Source organism: Pholcus phalangioides, unplaced genomic scaffold (assembly GCF_987345545.1).
Source record: "Pholcus phalangioides strain wild (caught in Gottingen) unplaced genomic scaffold, Ppha-v1.0 ptg000030l_1, whole genome shotgun sequence".
Classification (NCBI taxonomy): Eukaryota; Metazoa; Arthropoda; class Arachnida; order Araneae; family Pholcidae; genus Pholcus; species Pholcus phalangioides.
Genome location: NW_028301620.1, coordinates 8,080,106 through 8,095,506, shown reverse-complemented (window position 1 = coordinate 8,095,506; position 15,401 = coordinate 8,080,106). Strand labels below are relative to the sequence as shown.

The 15,401-nt window shown below is 39.4% G+C and overlaps 2 non-coding genes across 2 annotated transcripts; both read right to left on the bottom strand.

Moving 5' to 3' along the window:
- Positions 1-904: 904 nt before the first annotated feature.
- TRNAI-UAU (transfer RNA isoleucine (anticodon UAU)) lies at positions 905-996 on the bottom strand. The gene is given in 2 exon segments: positions 905-940; positions 959-996. It is a non-coding gene; the product is annotated as a tRNA-Ile (tRNA).
- Positions 997-1,794: 798 nt separating this feature from the next.
- On the bottom strand, positions 1,795-1,913 carry LOC149067531 (5S ribosomal RNA). Its single transcript, XR_016195361.1, has one exon. It is a non-coding gene; the product is annotated as a 5S ribosomal RNA (ribosomal RNA).
- Positions 1,914-15,401: the final 13,488 nt, after the last annotated feature.

The following is a 15,401-nucleotide window of genomic DNA, read 5'->3' as shown; positions in this document are numbered from 1 at the left end:
AATGAACAATAGACAAAAATACTTTATGCAGGACGGTGATGTTAATGTACTGTATGACTCCCAAAAAAAGCTTTTCTGGTCATAGAATCGAACCGCAATAGCTAAGACGGTAGAGGGTATTTTTTAAAGAGCACACAACATCACTTCACCAAAAGCAAATATATTTTTCTGACAAATTTGCTGCAATAATTACAATCCACAATTCGAGGGTGCAGGGTACTGTAATGAGGTAGACCTTATGGTGCAACTTGAGTAATGCAAATTCTACAACAAGTCATTATACCGCTTGATCATTGTTTGGCGCAGCATAACCTGATGGTCCCTGCATCAACAAAAATGCTTGTTTAATAGGTGTCTTATACAGGGACGGGCTTAAGTATTTTGCGGCCCAGTGCAAAAACAGTTTTGTGGCCCTCTAAAACAAGGTCTGTCAAAATCTAGGCCAGTGGGTTAGGTGTCAAAAAAAACAAAAAAAACTTGGGTTTTAGATGTCTGAATTTTAAAAATCTTGGACAATACTTTAAGCTATTGCTTTGTTAAGTCAAAATGTAAATCAGTCATTTTTTAAAGTTAAAATGCAATGAAATCATTTTTATCCAGTTTTGCGACCCCTAAAATTTAGCAGCCTGGTGCGGCCGCGCCCTCCGCACCTGCCAAAGACCGGCCCTGGTCTTAAATCACCTCAAAGTTTGTTCCATGAATTTAGAATCACCGAGTATAGTGAAAAATATATTTATTGTATACTTTTTTGAGAATAACTATACAGAAGTGTATAATGTGAGTGCGCTAATATTTAATCTCTCTTACGGCAATATTTTTTACGATAGTTATATATTTCAGAAAAACACCCAATATCGCAAGAAAATTCATTCCAATAGCAGGCTGAAAAAAAAAAAAAAGTTTCTTCCCCAGGTGAGGCTCGAACTCACAACCCCGGCATCGCTCACAAGCACTGTCTTATAAGTACCGTGCGCTAACCAATTGCGCCACTGGGGACGGGAGCCGAGCTCGTTATCTAGTTTCTACAAAAAAGTGTGTCCGAATGAATCGGGGGGGGGGGAAGGGGGGAAGATAACGCGCAACGCACGATATCAGAATAATCTCGTGTTGTGTGTGTGTGATATTCTATTTCCCCCCTTAAAATAAGAGGATGAATAATAGTTGCATCAGAGAGATAAGGAACGCTTGGCTTGGTATCTTGATAAAATTAAAAAAACATGATAACTCTTTTTAAAATCTTGTCACACTCAATACTAATTAACATTCGATATTGCGAATTTCAGGTACTCCCACACATGCTAATAAATAAAAGATCAATGAGGTATTTGAAGCCGTAAATACAATATACTGGTATTGACGCCGGGGTTCCTATATTTCATTACAAAAAAACAACAAATTTTCGAATTTCGCGGTTTTCTCTCTCGGGTATCCCTCAGATTGTCAAACATCTGCATGTGCGCAGAGAGAGGTACTTCATGGAATTTTTTTTTAGTTTCGGTGCAGCAAAAACTTCGCGCGTTGTTGAACCTTAATCAAGAATTTATGGAATTTTTTTATTTCTAGTTTATTAGCGATTCGATTTTATATTTTATTGTTAATTTTATCTTTTGTTATTGATATACTTTACTGAAATTCTTTATATGTGACTGCGTATGAAAAATTTTCTTTTTAAAAAGTATGACGTTTTTTGCTTCTCTACGGTGCAGTGACCGATAGAGACTCCGACAAACAAGTCACGGCCCAGGCTCTGTCCCTCCAGGGATATAAGCTTTTACCCTTGCGGGTTAAAAGTGATGCCAACAGCACGCGGTGTTCCCAGGTGGTCACCCTCCCAAGTACTAACCGCGCCCGATGCTGCTTAACTTCGGTGATCGGACGAGAACCGGCGTTTTCAGCATGGTATGGCCGTTGGCAACCGATAAAGACTGGGCCATGTTTGGTTATAATAATGAAAGAAAAGAGGATTTTTCAATAGATGGCAGCAAAACGCCGTAGTCCAATGATGCAAAATCATTTGAAAAAAATCTTTCCGCAGATGGCAGACAGATCTTCAACACGATACAAATAACATAGCACGAAAATTCGGACATCCGTCACTTTGGCTTTTAATATAGAAGGCAGATCGTTCAGAACAAGAAGTAAGCGTAAGTATATCTTGGGTATACTTACATCCATATACCATACATCGTCATTTTTTTTAAAGTCATTCTGAGCGTTCTGGAAATTTCCCTCTATGGCTTCATTTCAGGATTCCGAAATTATTCTTATTTTTTCTTCCTGGATAAAAAAATTAATTGCACTGCAAAACACATCCATTCACTAGCGTTTGTTTATGTTTTTCCTGCTCATGTCAACACACTTTACCGTCGTCAAAATTTATATAAGACAAGAACTCCAGTTGGCTCCAAAGTTGGCTTCAAGCTAGGATTACCAAACGGTCTATTTTTTGTCATTTCAAGCGCCTTCCTATGTTTTAGAAAATTCACTCTTTTGTCTTCCTTTTCAGGTTTCTGGAATTATTATTTTTTTTAGGGTAGGGGGGGGGTGGCAATTTTTTTTTTACTCTGAAACATATCTCTTCATTGACACGAGTGTTTGTGTGTGTTTTTTTCCACGCATGTTCACACACTTTGACTATTCGCCGTCGAAATTCCGAGAATGCAAGAACTGAAATTGCCACCAAACAGGACCGATGCTATTCCAACCAATTTCCCAGCTCGTTCTAGAATAATGTGACAAAAACAATCCTGGAAAAAGCAAACTAAAACATCCATTTTTGAGAATACTGTTGTTTGCTCACCAACAGCTAAAGTCATTCTCTAAAGTGGGGAGGGATGGCAGTGCCGTCTTAACGCATGGACGCACACGGACACTTCCCGAAGACCTCCAGTGAAGAAAGAGTTTATGAAAATGATATCTAGTCAAAATTTTGACAGTGAGTATGTAAATTGGGTAGTAAGTATGCCTGGCCAGGTAGGAGCATGGCCGTCTCTATTCTCCAGGGTGGAATAGAGAAGGCCCTGGTAGGAGTCACCAGAAAAATCCCTCTGCTCAGGTGCCTCTGGTGCCGTTAAAGAGTTAAGATGCTTTTGGGGTTGGGGAGTAGGGATATCAGACTTCCTCCTTTTTGATGCTATTTCAAGCGTTCTTCTAGTTTCGGAAAATTCACCCTTTTGTCTTTTTTTTCTTAGGAAAAAATTATTTCCCCCACTTTGAAACACGAATCTCTTCATTGACATGAGCGCTTTTGTGGTGTTTTTCCATTGATCAATAGCCGTCCAAACTCCCAGAATTTTTTGCTTTTCTTTTTTTTTTTTTGCTGTTCTGGTTTAGTTAGGGGAAAAATATTGTTGTGGCTAGTTCTATATTGGTCAGAATAGTGGCGCCATCTGTTGTGAAAATTGGGAGAAGGGATCAACTATGTCCTCTTTCTCATTTTTCGAATCTAGTAACCCTACTGTAAACAGAACTTATGCTATTCTAGCCGCAGGCCTGCGTGCTCCATTGTTTTAGTATGAAGACAGTCCGGAAAATTGCTCTGGAAGAAAGAAAATACCGAACACATCCGTTTTCAGAGTACCATTGTTCATTTATCAATGCCGTGTACAAGGAAGAGGTTACCCAGGGTGGTTCCAACAGTATCATGCTCCCATTCCCCCCGTTCCTTCTACTAGGCTGGAAATACAAACCAGCCAATTAGGACTACAAACTTTGCAAAATCCCAGCACCAGATTTCGTTATTATGGAGTTATTCTATGATACCCTGGAGCTGGCAATAGCCTTCATTGGTGGTAGACGAGCACCTTACCATTGCACCACCACTCAGTTCTTGTTGATGCTGCTACCTACCTTCCATATTTTGAAGTGATGCTTGACTTTTTACGTTACGGAAGTATCATGTTGTAGGTCTGCTTGCTCTGAGGGCAGCCAAGGACCTCTGCAAATATCTGGGAATCAGAGCCGGCCATCACTTTATAAGGTATGTTGTTAACAAAAGCATTATAGATATTCATTTCGATCCCAGCCTAGGGACCCTGCAGCAGAAAGTGGGGGCAAGGGGGTCTGGTGCCCCGGGCTTTGAACCAGAAGGGGGGCGTCGAATTCACCCTTTAACTGCTTCTTCTACATTACAAGGGGCGCCAAAATGACGGCTTGACCCGAATGACAAAGTATCTAGTTGCGGCCCTGAGAGGGGGAGGGGGCATTATTCACACACAACCACACAGAATTCATCAGTTCCAATTAATATCCTAAATGGTCCTAGTGAGGCCGGGCCTTCTGAGAATTTTCATCATCAGACGAGCAATAATTACTCATGTTTTCAAATACACAACATCTTCCATGGAGCAAAGATAGTCACGCACCACAGAAGACCTGATGAATATATTTTAAGGAGAGCATCTCCATCGTCGTTTAATTTCCTTCAAGGCTAATTCGAGTAGAATTTCTTAAGATAATAAAGCAATTTCCCCTCCAAGAAATCGGTCGATGGCGCGGTAAGAAATACGGTAAGTTTCCTTATTTTGCTCCAGCCTATGGAGTCCCGTATTTTATAGCCGTTCCCGAAAAATTCAATTAAATTCCACTAGAGTTTCTGCTCCCCCCTCCCTTCTCTAACCTCTTGGGATTTATGACTCGTCCTTTTCCTCGGGAAAAAAAAAAAGAAATAAGGATCCTTTTCGTGGGAAGGGCGTGCGCGTTAAGCACGAGCAAGCATTTGCCACGTGGACATTTCGCCAGATCCTTAATTAGCCAGAGGGCGCCACCACTTATTCTTACTGCGATCATTAAAGTTGACGACAGACATTTTATGCCTTTTGGGCAATTACTCACTCACTCGCTAACTCTTTCCATTTTTTTTTTATAGTTTGGTTCGCAAAAAAGGAAGAGGCAACTCTTTTTTGTAGAAAAGAATTCCGTCCGAGGAAATGAAGGCCATGAGAGAGGGCGATTGTCTCTTTCTTTTGTGGGAACTTGGACCGTTTCAGGTGAAGAGGAAGTACGTTTTTGGTTGATCTACCGTGGCTGTGAATGGGCCCCCTACTTAGTACTTCCTGTGTTCTAAGTCTCATACTATTTCGAGCGTACGCTTTTCGTTGGCTCGGATGTGGGAAATTTTCACTGAAGTTGAGTGAGAATTATGACCTTCAAGGAAAATTACGGTAAAATATAAACGACGTCCGGACTGAAGGCATCCAAAAGTGGCTCATATTGAGAGGTAAAAGAATCACACACGCGTGGTTACTTTTAAATTCAAGTTGGGTTGAACAGGGCAACTTCTCAAGTTTAATTGCAGGTTGATAAAATTTAACGTGAGCACAATCATTAGTGGATTTTCAAATGTCGATCTCTTGCCAAGTGTTTAGTGGCGTTTGAGGTGTTTTTGACACTAGAACGACGGAAGAGGTCAATTTGGCCGCAAAACTATTTTGACATGCGATTACACTAAAAACGGGTCACCTCAGGTTGTTGAAATTTCATGACTTTACTCATCGTGTTAAGCCTCTTAGATTCCAAAAATATAAACGTTCTAGGTTTCTTAGTTTAGTGGTAAAATAAAGTTCTACCTAGAACAACGGTAGCGGTCACTTTGACCGCTTCTACCAAAGTCCGAAGTGCACCCAACCAGCCACTTCGTGAATTGGCCGAGAGTTTTGGCCAAAGTCGGAATTTTAAATTTGTTTCGAGCTTTGGCCGGACAATCCGCGAAGTGGCTGGAGATCCCTGGCCAAAGTTCAATGTGCTGATGTAAGACGGTTCGGTAGGCAACAAAATCCATTTTTTTCAGCGCCAACGTGTGATACATGACTATGTATAGTAATTGTACCTGATTATCTCCATGTGACATGAGAGAAAAAAAAAGAGAAATTTGAGAGAAAAACTAAAAAAATGATATTATAAACATGTATAGCTTTTCTTTCAAAGTTGAAAAAAAAGATAACCGCATCGTGACCATGGCTTGCCATACCTTACGGGGACATAATTATCACGAAAAAATACGCAACTTGGCGATGACTCAGAATTACATCTTTTGTTATCAGACTTTGGCCAGCAATCTACGGCCACTTCACGAACAGGCTGGCCAAAATCCAAAATTCGGACATTGGCCAATTCGTGATCTGGCCGGCTATTTCGCGAACTGTCCGATTTCTGGCTTTGGCAGTAACATCCCCATCGAGGGGTTAGCGCACCAACCTCTCGATGAGTATAAAAAACAAGCCTGCCGTTCGGAATCGGAAATGAATTGTAGGTCCCGGTCTAATTAGCCCTCGCGTGCAGAAAATGACCGTGGTGCGACAAAAATGATCAAATGACTGGCAATAACATATACGTTTAACTAATATGATTGCAAAACACGCTGAAATCGACAGCCTTCTTATGCCGCCCCATCGTCGCCACAGTGGTGGTCGGCTAAAGTTGGTTTTCTGTGGTTCGCAACTTCAAGACGCAAATGCGAGCCGATCTCCCCGTTAAAAAGTCTCGCCAAAGAGAGAAACGGGCCTACAAACAGTCATTGCACTTCACTCACTTCACTTCTGAAATATAGATGGCAGCGCTGAAAAATCAGACACAACACTTGACATGCACTCAGACTGTTAGGTGAGCACACACTCACACTGCCGGCACAACTCACTAGGTAGTAAATTGTCCATGGCGATAGACATGAGTTGTGCTCGGTTTGAAAAAAAAAAGTCTTATGAACATTGATATCGAGGGAACAGATGCTTTATATATTATAATGTTTGCTTTTCTCCAATCCCATTGTTTTTATTGTAAACAAATACACACATACACATTACACAAATACTGGACAATAACACACGAAAAAGAATACAAATGAAAAAAAGACATACACATATAACGAATATACACTATGTGGCCCCAAGGGACACTAAGTCCTTCCAGGAAGCCAAAAAGACATTGTATTACATTTTTTCGCCGTCATTGTGAGCCACCAGTACGCAGTATAATTATAGAAAAACATAAATTTAAGACACGATACATAACAGTTCAATGTAAAATGACAATCCATACTTGGTGAAATTTAAACAAGATGATGCGAGTTTGTTCTGGGTACAACATTAATACACATAAAAATATATAGTTTTAAGCAGTAATATGTGAAAAAAAAAATTGTTAATTTTATATTTATCTGGCTTTTTTTTGTGTGTGTGTGTGAACAGTTTCAGGACATGTCATCATAATTTTGAATGCTTTTTGCATATATGTAAATTTCATATTTGTGTGTGTGTGTGTGTGTTATTAGTAGTTGCTTTTTTTGACTGAAATGAATTCATAAATTTAGGAGCAATAAATGAGAAACACTTTTGAAATAGAATCTCGCTGCTGTTCTATTTGTTTTTCTCTGAAGCCAATTTTTATTTTTCGTCGTAAAGTTTATCGTTCGGTAAATATATGATTGTCCGATGTCTAATGTGTGACAGTTAGTTTTTCTATCGTTTCCGGTATAAGCTTGTGTTAGCATATTTCTTATCCTGTTATATGTGTTACGGGTCCCTCTAATATGAATTTGTAGTGTGGGAAACAAGAAGGGAATCGCATCTGATAAGAATCATCTCGGTCCGCCGGGCCAGACCCACTCCCTTTATGGGGGCATGCATGGTTTCAGTTGGAAAGGAACTGGTAAAGAGAGATAAGATCTGGTAAGATCTGGTAAAATGATTCATGACAATAAATATGTAAATTAAGAGGTGCTACCTAGGCCCTCTTTCATTTTGCCTTGGGGCTATAATGTTGCTTAGACGGCAGTAGGGACACGCTTCTTTTGGATTCTGTAGCACAGCCTCATTATCATCAAGGTTTCTGCAGAACAGCCTTATAACTATCAAGGGTTTCGCCAGAAACTTTGAACCCCTGAATTAGACAAATACATGTGAGAGATCTCGGGTTTCAGTTTATTTGATCATTTTTATCGCACCACGGCCATTTTCTTCACACAACGGCTAATTAGACCCCGGAACCTAGAATTTATTGCCGATTCGGAATGGCAGCTTTTTTTTAATACTCACCGGGAGGTTGGTGCGCTAACCCGTCGGTGTGTTCCGGGTTCCACCAGAAACTTTACTTTGGAAATCCCTGAATTAGATAAATGCATGTGAGATCTTAGATTTCAGTCTATAACCCTAAGACGTTTGGCAGAATATCGTATTAAAATTTTGTAATGATGCAGTGAATAGATTTTTATAAATCATGTTTTTCAAACTCTAGTAAACTGTCAAAAATAATGTTCTTCGTGTAACGCGTTTAAACTGTTTTTATTCATCGATTACTTGATGTATAAACGCGACACTAAAGTGCGCATAATTTCGATTCTAAGCGTCATATAAATGAAATTTGTTTTGGAAAAACAAGAAATGAGACTAATAAAAAATGGGAAAAACCTTTCTTCCAAAACGGCGTTTTAAACGTGGTCCGATACCTTAATTATCGCGTTATTGTACTTGTTACACAACCGTCGAACTTAGTTAATGCGAAGTCCCAAGTCACTGGAAAAAAGTTCGAACTATCCAAAATTCGAGTTATCCAATTAATCTATCCTGGATCCAATATCAAATCCTATCTCTGAAAAATCACCAATGGGGGAGAGAAATGAAGCACTACTACAAGTCACAGTCGATCTAAATGTACAGTCGAATCCCGTTATAACGAACTCGAAGAGACCGGAGAAATCACTTCGTTATCACGAAATTTCGTTATAAAGGAATTCCGGGTTCTTGCATTGTTGCTACGTAAACTTATCTGGGGGGGGGGGGATTACAGAAGTGTTCGTTAAAACGAGATTTTCGCTATAACGGAATTCGTTAAAACGGGATTCGACTGTATTCCAATGGGGAAAAAAATGTTGAACATGAATATTTGAGGTGAAAATTTATAGAGTTATAAAGTCGAATCTCGTTTTTAACGAATACCGTTATAGCGAAAATCTCGTTTTAACAAACACTTTTCTAATCCTCCAAATAAGTTCACATAGGAAAAATGCAAACACCTGGAATTCCTTTATAATGAAATTATTCATTATAACGAAGTGATTTCTCCGGTCTATTGGAATTCGTTATAACGGGATTTGACTGTAATTAAATAAAAAAAAAAAATATATATATATATATATTTTGATTTAAGTAAAGGATAAAGTTTCAAGTGAGCTTTTTTTGAAAATGCGGAAAATATTTGTGTAAAAAAATAAAGTCGCAGCAGTCAAAATTACGGGGAAATACGGTTCGTTATAATGACGGACTCGCGATGCGAGGATCCGGGTTCGAACCCCACAGTGGTGGTCGGCTGAAGTTGGTTTTCTGTGGTTCCCAACTTCAAGGCGCAGATGCGAGCCGATCTCCCCGTTAAAAAGTCTCGCCACAGAGAGCAACAGTCCTACAACGATAAATCATTCAATCATAACACTTCACTCATAGTTTGAAAAACTAGCATTACAGAGAAACAAAAAAAAACTTCACGTCAGGATTCACTACACGCACACGCACATTCCCGCATGTACCGATTCATTGGGGGTTCCGCGGGGGTGGGGATGTGGGTTAGCAGTAGTAGGTAGGGCCTCCAAAAAATGTTCTTAAGTCAGCCACTTCGTTGGGCAATTTGCCTGTTGTGGCGTTGTATTTGTATTGTATTTGTATTGCCTGGAATGTCCGGGTAAACGCGGGGTCATACGGTTACCATATTCACACGCACAAACACCAAAAAAGAAAAACGGCAATATGCAAATCACAGCATCAATAATTTCTCTCCGCAAGAAAAGAAAAGAAAAAAAAATCGAGCTCATTGAAATTCTTGACCCAGAAATAAAATTTTTGTCCGAAAGAATGAAAAATGCAGAAAAATGGCCACAAGTCTAATTGATGATATTGGAATTCCCCCCCCCCCTTCCTGTATTTTTTTGATAAATTTCTCTGAACCCAAAAAGAAAAATTATTATTCATTTTTCTTTTAGTACATGTTTTGTGGTGACGGCATCAAATTTCTATTTATTATTAACATTTTTTTTTTTATTATTCTTTGTGACCTCTGTCTCTCTTTTTTGGCAGCATATCCTCAGTGTGTATTTGAAGAGCGTGTGCAAATAGATGACTTCTAATAACCTCTCTTCTTGTGCCTCTGGCATCTCATACATTTCCAATTCGTCTGCACCGTTGGGTCTTTGGTGAACTTTTTCCACCCTTGGTGAATTTTTATTTTTATACCGGAGTCGCTCAGTGAGTGAGTGAAGTCGTTTTCGATCGATTTTTATATTCGGCGGCCGGCGTCACCGTCCAGAATGAGTGAAAAAAAAAAAAAACCCACTCTTTTTACCTTTTTAAACGTACGTTGTTGATGATGCTGATGAATCCGTAGTATTGGGTGACGTCATAATGGGATATTTACGAGAATCGTGAAAATTCCTCGTTATTAGCGAGAAGCACTTTTTTTTTTCCAGTTGGGCGAAGAGTAGAAGAGTTTCTTTTGGATGGGCCACAAGGCGTTTCTGTGAAGAAAGCTATTGATAGTTTGAAACAATTTTATTACCTCCAATGTTATTTCCGGTGATCGTCAGGGTAAATACTTAGTAAAAGAAAAGAATATTTCCTGAGAGAAATCGATATAGATTGGTTTATACAAGATTGGTCGGAAGTTTCAGACCGTATCTAAGATCATGTAAGACCATATCTAAATCCAGAAGAAAAGAAATAAAATAAGAAATTTTGCCTCATTTTTATATTACTAAAAGTACTTTTCTGTGTATATGATCTTTATGGGGTGGGGGGGGGCGCAACAAACAGAATTTTGATGCATAAAATACGGCAAAGTTCGATGATTTTATAACAGTATTTATGTTATTTCCAAAAATTTGCCACCCTCCTAGATTTTGTTCCTGGGCGAACTATGCCTCGGAAAAGCAGAAGAAGGACTTTAAGAGAACGCGAAGAGATCTTTTTAAGAATGAAACCGAACATTCTATTCGATTTTTGGACCACCGTTGAACAATGTTCGGAAAATCTAATCTGCCCGTCAAGGAAAATTCCCAAATGCGTCACCCTAGTGGCATCATGGATAGTGCTACCATTCAACTCGTAAATGAAACGTGGGTTGTTTGAACCAAAATGAGTGACTATGTACTTATCAACACCAAAGGTGTTTCAAAAATGTGAGACTAATATTTTTAGTACAGTAAAACCACTCTTAACAGACATCCTTCATATGTGGTCATCTCTCTTTTACGGCCGAATAATAATTTTCGCTTTGTATGCATTTCAAACCCTTGATTGACGTTACCCCATTTTTTACGGACGAATTTTTTTGTCTCATCGGTGTTCGTAAAAGAGAGGTACCACAGTATTTTGGTACAGGCAACCCTCGAATTACGAACTTGATCCGTTCTTGTGGGACTCTTAAGACTTCTAGTATGAACTTTTACAACCGCTTCTCTGTATATAACAAACAGTTATCATCATAGGCGCACGCAGAATTTTCTCAAGGGAGGTTTCAATTTGTTTTTCTTCTCAAGGGAGGGGGGTTTACGTTTTTCCCGCAAAATAACACTATAATCACGGCTTGGGGGGGGGGGTGGGGGTTAGAACCCCAAAACCCCACTTTGCGTAAGCCAATGGTTATCATCGAACCAACACTGAAAAAATTGCCATAATTCGAAAGAGATAAAATACAAACTGAATGAAAACGATGCCAGGGCAAGCCTGTTTTCGTGAATTGGTATCATCTTCTTGCAACACTATCTGGCCACAAAATATATCCCGAGCCAAATTGATGGTTCTGTGAGACACTTTCTGCCAAGCTTTGTAAATAACAATTGTGTAATATAGGATCATGGCCCCCACAAGGGTGGGGCTGACAGCACTGGATCCAGCACTTGGGCCCGGGACGATTCTCATCATTTTTTTGTTTTTTCACACTATAAATTCAGCATAAAGTGGCCCGTGAATGTCTGGTCTGGAGGGGGGGGGGCCCACAAGAGATCCCTGCCCAGGGATCTCTTGAAATCACACGGGTAAAGGGCTTACATCCCAGAAGGGACAGAGCCCGGGTCGTGTCTGGTTTGACGGAGCCTAAGGGCATTGCCGTCTTAAGAGTAATATGGGCCCCCGGGCTAAGTGGTTTTTCTGAGGCCCTACCAGGTAAATTCTAGAAAATTTCAACGAAATCTCATTTTTGTGAGGCCCCTCTTCTCTCAAGGTCCCCGGGCAGTGCACGGGTGGGCCCAAGCGTTAAGACGGCACTACCTAGGGGGCCCTGCTCCAGGATGTGGGGGGGGGGCACGGGTAAGATGATAAAATGTTTCCAGAAGTTACACTGACTGTTATTTCTATGTCAGATATTGTTGCAAAACCTCTTTGAAAAAGTTCTTCTTAAAGTTTGAAATGTTACCGGCGAACTGTTGACCTGAGACGTATACTTCCAGCTAGAAAAAGTTTCCAAATAGCATATAATACTCAGATATATCATTCATGTTTCAAGAGGTTGTACAGTTATTGAAATAACAAAATTAACTTTTTATACTGTCCCTGTGTGCCCTAAAACCCAATTAAAAAGTTGTTCCACTGTCTCTCCTGATGCCAACAAAAAAAGTTCCACGTTTCTAGGTGCAATATTCACTTAGATATTCCAATTCGAAAAACGAAGGAAAGGTGAGAGAAAACAGCTCTAAATGCGGAAAAACAGTTTTACTCGCATTTAACGCTGTTTTCCCCCCAATTGCACTTAGAAACGTGGAATTTTTTTTTTGTTGGCATCAGGAGAGACAGGGGAACAATTTTCTAATTGGGTTTTGAGGCACACAGGGACAGTATAAAAAATTAATATTGTTATTTTAATAACTGTACAACCCCTTGAAACATGAATGATATATCTGAGTATTATACGCTATTTGGAAACTTTTCCTAGCTGGAAGTATACGTCTCAGGTCAACGGTTCGCCAGTAAAATGACATTCCCCCAGTTTGCCCTGTATATATGGTCAAAATTATCGTGATTATAGTTATCTTCATCTACCATTTTATTTAACATTGCAGATCAAAGTAAGCTTTCAAAAAACGTTTCTATAAAGACGCCAGTGGAATGCATTAAATCCATTTCTCTGCGTTTTCGTTCCTCTCCCCTCACCATCGCGTAACTTTATTGTAGCCCTAATGAACCGAAGTTGTTTTTTTTCCTCTGCTCCTGTTAGTTACATCTGTTTAGAGAAAAGGAAGAAGAGGAGCCAGAGTAGTCGAGAATGGTTTGATCCACGCGGGCTTATCGAAAAGCTGGATACAAGCAGAAATTACTGACGAATGTCTTTGGACTAAAACAAACCACACGTTGCGGCGATTAGATCAACCCAGCAGCAGATTGACAGCTTTCATTGATGTGATAGTTACTGATTCATTGAAAATCCCTGAAGAGAATCAACTTTATCAAGAACTATTCTCGATTATGACGCTTATTACAATGATTTCGTGATTTATAACCTGTGATTTATAATTGTGATTATGTGATTTATTTACATGAATCACCATTTTTTCGATCATAAATTTTATACTTGTTTACTGGCGAGGTGCGTAATGGCACCTGCCCATGTATGTAATATATCTTTCTCAAGCTCAATAAATGGTTTGGTTCCCCGGAGGCACCCGAGTCCTCTGGGACAATGTGCTTATATCACCGAGTGTGACAGAGCCTGGGTGTCTCTCGGTTCCTATCAATATCACTATAATCCTGTTAGTGATCCCCAAAATATGACGTGTCTTTGTACTATATACATGTAAGGGCGAAAGAGAACACGTGTGGGGTGAAAGAGAAGTCTACTGTATACTCTCTAATCAATAAACTGCTATTCTTTTCTTCTATTTTCTTTCTCTTTTCAATTTTCTTCCTTTTTCTAACGTGAGGTCAGGTTAGGAAAAGGTTACCAGATTTATCGCCGATTTCGTCGAATATAGATTATTTTGAATTTGTTGCTGAAAGCTTGTTCTCCAACTTCAAGGCACGAATGCGAGCCGATCTCCCCGTTAAAAAGTCTCGCCACAGAGAGCAACAGGCCTACAACGTAACAAATTAATATTTGTTCATTCACAATTCACACTTCATTCACAATTTGAAATATAGATGGCAGCACTGAAATATCAAGCACAACACTAGCTACACACTCAGACTGTTAAGTGCATTCACTTTGTTCCAGACTCTGCCACGAAGCTGGGCTGGAAGAGATCTCGGCAACGGGATAAGTCCGGTGGCAGAGCCCCTGGCGTTCATTTCATTTCATGCTGAAAGCTTGTACGCGATGAGGTGGGAGGCCGCCTATTTCGCAATACCTTTTCACTGTGACTTCGTATCATATAAAATGATCCCGTGTAAAAAATTTCTCAAGTTTTTCTAAGCGGTACATTAACTTTAAATACCCTGAAGACATTTAAAAACATTGAATTAAATTCACACATACACACATGCACGTACGTTAAACTCTTATAGTAATTGAAAAAAAAAATTATATTCACCACATTATACTTATTTTAACATCCCCAACAGGCCATTTCTAGGTTCTTTACATACCGTATCACATTTCTATAACGTCTAGGATATTATCAATAGCACAAAAAAAAAAACAACTTCATAGCCTAGATTTCAATGTGGAATGATAATAAAAACTTTTTTTCGCTCAGACGTGTATCCAGACGGGGTCATTATCATAAAATTGCTATTTAGATGCGGTTTCAATCATGTCCCTTCTTCATTCGCTATAAATTTGGCTATTCCAGCGGAACTTTATTACGTATACATGAGTTGAAAAACTGAAATTCTATTCATTCTCTGCGCTGTTTAAAATGTTGTTTTTTTTCCCCAACGAAACTCGAGTTCCTGCCGTGAAAATATCTTGAGAAAAAAGTCAATTCATGTATCGAAAGAAAATTTTCCATATAATCTTCATGAACATTATATTGATGAAACAACCGTAAAAAAAGAAGACATTTATGCATAAAGTTAAGCATCCGTGAACGTGAATTGATCTTAAGATGGTTTCGCAGAGTGGAATTGATTTTTTTTTTCTGCGGGCTTCTTTAGAATTAATGCAGTGGTCCCTTACTGTAGCTGTGATTTACCCATAGGTCCCTTATCCTAGATCTAATTTAGGATCAGAGTTAGGATCGCTATCCTAACTCTGATTTACCCGCAGGTTTCTCTTACCCTAACACTTATTTACACGTAGGTCCTCTTATCATAGCTCTGATTTACCCATAGATCCCTTTTCCTAGCTCTGATTTATCCATAGGTCCCTTAACCAAGTTCTGATTTACCCGTAGGTCTCTTACCCCAGTTCTGATTTACCCGTAGGTCTCTTACCCCAGTTCTGATTTATATGTGCGTTCCTTACCTCAGCTCTGAATTACCCATAGGTCCTGC